Source organism: Callorhinus ursinus, unplaced genomic scaffold (genome assembly GCF_003265705.2).
Source record: "Callorhinus ursinus isolate GAN/ISIS: 27379988/994484 unplaced genomic scaffold, GSC_fseal_2.0 scaffold3, whole genome shotgun sequence".
In the NCBI taxonomy this organism is placed as follows: domain Eukaryota; kingdom Metazoa; phylum Chordata; class Mammalia; order Carnivora; family Otariidae; genus Callorhinus; species Callorhinus ursinus.
This window is the reverse complement of record NW_027397065.1, coordinates 88,276,356-88,281,915: the sequence shown is the minus strand read 5'-3', so window position 1 is coordinate 88,281,915 and position 5,560 is coordinate 88,276,356.

Genomic DNA, 5,560 nt, shown 5'->3' with positions numbered 1-5,560 from the left:
TGTTTCAAAACACATATGCTTATAACTTACTAATGCATACTGACTTATTTGTGGGTGAAAGGACATATTATCAGGGATTTGCTTCAAAATGATTGGAGAAGGAGAAAGCAGGAGAGGACACTGGTGAACAAGTTTGACCTTGAGTTGATAGTTACTGAAGGGGTTCGATATAGTCTCTCCAATGTTGTCAAGTTTGAAACCTTCCATAATTAAGGATAAAAGGAAGATAGTGTTGCAGAAAAACTCACTCTCAAGATTTCCTTTAACGAGTGGCACTGGTGCCTGAAACTTTCAAAGAGCTCAGCATCCGCCTTGCAGGCAGGCAGGAAAACTTCCTTCACGAATGAACACAGAATCAGTAGGGCACCACCTGCTGCACCCCATCATATTATTTGCCTTCTGGTGACCAGAGATTACCCACAAGGTAGACATTACTCACAGAGCCTTACAGGCTGCCCTCCATGGTACGTTAGCATTTTCTGAATTGGTTGCAGTACCGGATGCTTTCTGCAGCAAATGACAGTGACCTGCCCAGAACACGAAGCAATTCGGGAGCGGTTATCACTGCAGATGCCGGGGCGGGGGGAGGGGGGCTGGATAAGGGGCTATGGTGTAGTATTGCTGGGGTTTGGGGCCATCTTTCCCATATTTGTCCTGGTTCCCAGGGCACTGGTCCCATCTCTCCTCTGGTCTCAAGGTGGCTGCAGTGGTACCAGGCATCCTACGCACATAGAACTGTGTCCGCTGGTGACACAGGGAGCGTATTCTGGTAGGTCTCTTCTTCTTCACCTGGAAGACTTTCCCAAGAGGGTCCTGGCAGCCTTCTTCTCTAGAATGGAGGTGTGTATGGAGCTTATGTTGGTACCGGCAGACAGAATGACAGCACCGGGAGCGACAGAGACCCTTTCTGCATACGTGGCCATGCAAATACCTGAGCAGGACCAGGGCTCTGCCAGCCAGAGCAGAAAGGTGCAGTGGGAACAAAGAACTTGCGTGGGCAACCAGCAGCATCTGCCTAGAGGTTGACATTTCAAACCAGGAGAATTCAGGCTCACGTCTGCATGTCCAAGGTCTCATGAGAATTGACATCGCTGGCCACCTGGGAGGGTCCTGCATTCCTGCTAGCTGTGGGGGAGTGCCCTTACACTCCTTCACACCAGGCAGGTGCTCTCCCGGACCCTACAGTTCCCACCACTCCTCATTCAGGTCACAGTGGGGCCCCCGTTATTCTCCTCCCAGCATCCCACGCCCCCTGCACTGTGACTGCGGCTTCTTCCATCAGGAGGTGGGGGCTATTTCCCCACCTCTTGAATCTTGTCAGTGCTTCATCACTTTCTTGGGCTCACAGAATGGTGAGGAAATGAAGGCGTGCCAGTTCTTACTTCAGGCATGTCTGCTCGCTTTCTTGAAACCCTGTTCAGCCGCCCTGAGAACAAGCTGGGGCTAGCCTGCTGGATAATGAGAAACACATGGGCCAGTCAACCCTGGTGTCCCAGCTGCCAGCCAGCCGACTGCCTGCCACGTGAGTGTGGCCCAACTCTAGACCACCCAGCCTCAGCTCACCTGCTAGCTGACTGGAGCCTAGAAGTGATCTGTAAGCCAAGATCCGCTGTGTCTGACACAGCTCAGCAGAACCACACAGTTGATCTGCAGACTTGTGAGCAATACTAAACACTTTGAGCCTCTGTGTTTGGGAGTGGTTTGTTAGCCCGCAGTAGCTGACTAATGCACACACACCCTGATTTTTTTCAGTTACTTACATAACCTATTCAGTTCCTGTGAGCAATTGAGTTTGGGAACACTGAATTAGGCAAAAATTTTCAAGCTTTACTGTGCTTGAAATTGCCCGGGGGATTTACTTAAGATACAGATTCCCGGACCTCACTCTGCGTAAGCTTCAGATCGGGTTAGCCCTGGCTATCTGCCTTTTAACCAGCATATCTGATTCTGGACCAGGAAGTCCGTGGTAGTCAAAGCTTCGGAAACTATTTGTTCATGAGAATGAATCGCTAAAACCGTAGTATAATCTCTAATATTACCCCTCCTCTAACATCAGGAGAGAGAGAGAGAAGAGCTGGTTTTGGCCACAGAAGGAAAAAGCTGGGCTTATCTGTGAAAACTGATAAGCAGTGAGAAAGACCTCCTCTGCCCAGAGTCACAGGGACTGCAACAGGAACTACATTTGACTTAGTATTAATTCTTTTTTTGCAGAAAGAAACATATTGCTTCTAATTTACATAAAAACCTATGATCAAATACGTACATAATGAAACCCTGGATCTAATTATAAACAGTTGGCTATGGCTGATGAATCAAGTTAGAGGGATTACCTAGAGACAAGCTGCAAAGATAGAGCAGGAGGCCATAGGGAAAAACAAACTTAAAATGTTGGAAAGAAGTAAATAGCAATCTGTGGATAGATCCTGGAAGCCAGGCAAGGCTTTCATTCCCATTGAGTTGGTCAACCGACTGTTGGTCATTTCACCAATGTCCACCCAGGACCTACCATGTGCCAGTCACAGTCTTCAAGGTCGCACACAGCAGGGAAAAGTACAGATAAAAAGCCCCCTCCTTGTAGAACTTAGATTCTAATGGGGTGAGAGGACACAGATGATAAGCAAGGTTAATACAATTCATGAGAGGGCACAGTGGATTGAATTGTGCTCCCCGCCCCCTCCCACCGTATGAATTTCAAGTCTTAACCCAGGATATCAATAGAATATTAGCCTTATTTGGAAATAGGGTCTCGGCAGATGTCATCAAGGGAACACGAGGCCATTAGGGTGAACCCTAATGCAGTATGACAAGAAGAGGAGACAGACATGGGGAAAGCTGCATGCAATGATGGAAGCAAAGAATGGAGTGAGGCACCTACAGGCCAAAGAAGGCCAAGGAAAACAGCAGAAGCTAAGAGAAAGTTATGGAGCAGATCCTCCCCTAGAGACCTCGGAGAGAGAGCACGGCCCTGCCAACACCTTGATTTCGGGCATTAAAGCTCTAGAGAAAGAAAGAGAATACATTTCTGCTGTTATAAGCCACGTAGTTCGTGGTCCTAGGAAACCAACGGAGATAAATGCTAAGAGAACAATAAAGCAGGGAATGGAAGTGGGGAGTGTTGAGGGTTAAGTTTGTAGTTTAGATAGAATAACATCCTTACTAATGTGTGAGAGTGGGTAAGGTGTCACCCACGTGGGTATGTGGGGGAGGAGCATCCAAGCAGCTAGAACAGCAAGTGCGAAGGCCCTGAGGCCCATCTGTGCCTGCTTATGCTTCTGGCTGGAGCAGGCTGGGTTAGGGGATGAGCTGGAAGATGAAGTGGGAGAAAAAGGGAGAAGGACCAGACAGTGGAGGGACTTGCAGGTCATATTAAGCCTGAGTTTGAGAAAGGAAGCCACTGGAGAGTTTTGAGCAGGAGAATGACATAACCTGACTTTTTTTTTTTTTTTTTAAGTATCACTCACAAGCTCCTCTGTGGGGAAAATGCCAAAGAGGGCAAGAATGGAATGTGGGAAACTAGCTAGGAGGCACTGTTTTAAAATATGCTAGAAATAGTGGTGGCTTGAAAGGGCTATAGGTGAGAAGGTGGGAGTGTGGGGTAGCTGTTGGGTTTTGGGTATTTCTGTTGGTTATGGAGAGGGGAGGCTGGGATGACCCCAGGGATTTTGACCCTAGGCACTGGAAGATCCAGAGTAACCACTGTTTTGACTGGTTTGTGTGTGATTTTCTCCAGTTTATTTAATGCACACGTTCTAATAATTGCTCTAATATCCACATGTACAGTACAAAACGCCTGAACCAAAACAGTCATTTGTAGTTTTGTTACCGTTTGCCAAAAAGCCTTAGTAGGCAAAACACGGATCGTTGTTACAATGTCTTGAAGTGTCAAGCGCTTAGTAACGTGTACTCACCCATGATACAGTGAAGCCGGAGAGCACATTGAAAGAGTTTGTTTCAATGTTTAAAATGAACGCTGGCCCCAAGCCCTGAGCTTCCTTAAGTTGCCTGGCCAGGGAGTGCATCCGCTGGGCAGGGACCAGGGCAGGCGGGGGCTCCCTCTGGGGCCTGGGCACTGGAGGGGCCGCGGTGTCCATCACCCTGGCTAGGCTCATGGGGCACACGCAGGTTTACATAATGACACTCTGGCATTTGCTCTGGACTTCACAGAACGTGTGGTTAGCGGCATAGTCCTAACAACACCATTGTCGATCCGGGCTTGGGGCATTCTCTGGACACCAGGGGACTCGCCCAGTGGACAGGATCGCTATGGAGTCCTGCCAACCTTGTGCCAGCCGCGAGCCCAGACACCCAAGCACGTGGGCCGCTGCTCTGATGGGCAGCACTGCTGAGTCGGCCTCCGTAAGTCGCGCCAGCGAGCTAACTGTAAAGTTTTAACCTCATTCTATACATAGAAATCACTTTTAAAAAGGTAACAAAAATGCCTGTAAGAAGACCCACCAAGGAGGGTCCTGCTCCGGCCGGGGCAGCAGCTTAGCCGGCAGCGCCGCCCCGGCAGCGGGTGAGCGACCCCGCTCCTCCGGGAGGACGCGGGCGAGCACCTGGGGGGGGGGGGGCGCGGGCACGAGTGACCGCAGCGCGACCGGCTGCGCACGGGCCCCTGAGGTTGGACAGCAGGGAGCTTGGGGCACTTTTGTCCTTTTCCTGGGAGAGCGGCCGGACCGCAGTCCGTGCTGGCCCGGCCCACACGTACCGCGAGCTGGCGGCCGCCGGGCCAGGCCCGGGGCGGGATCCCAGACCTCGGCCGGCGGTGCGGAAACTTCCACCCAGCCGCAGCGGCGGCGGCGGCGCCGGCGCCGCCTCATCTCTGCGCACGCGCAGCGCGACCGGGCGCCTGCCGCGGACCCCGGTCCCAGCGCGCATGTCTTCACGCCTAGGCCTGCTCCCGGCGGCAGGAGGCGGGGCCAGCGGAGGAAGCCGGGGCGAAGGCGGCGGCGCAGCGGCCCCCGCACTTCTTCCTCGCCCCACCGCAGCCAAGTCTAGTCTAGAAGGACCCACGCCGCCGTCGCCGCCGCCGCCGCCGCCCCTCCAGCCCCTCCCAGTCGCGTCTCCTTCCGACGCGGTGCCCTCCGGGGGAGCGCCCCACTGCGCAGGCGCGGTAACCAAGGCGGCGGTGTCTAGTGAGGATTTGAAATCGGCCGCGCGTGCGCACTGACGTCCCGGCCCCGGCGAGGGAGGCCGCGCTTCCTCCCCGCCCCGCTCCCTCCCCGCCCCTCATTGGAGCGGAGGCGGCGGCGCCCCCTCCTTCCCCCGCGCCCTGTCGCCGCCGAGAGTGTCTTTTCGCTGCCGCCGCCACCGCTGCAGGAGCAGGGAGCGAGCGGCGCGAGCGTGACCGAGCGCCCGGCGCACGGCGGCGGCCCTCCCGCGGGTCCCGGGCCGCGCGGCGCCTGGGCCCGCCCCCTCGGCCCGGCCGCCCGCCCCTCTCCGATGGCCTCTCCCCCCGGCCCGTGTGGAACGCCGCCGCCGCCGCGGCCCCCGCGCCCGCCCCGCGCCGCCTGAAGGGAGCCCGACAGGCCCGAGCCGCCCGCCGCGGCCTGTCCCGGGC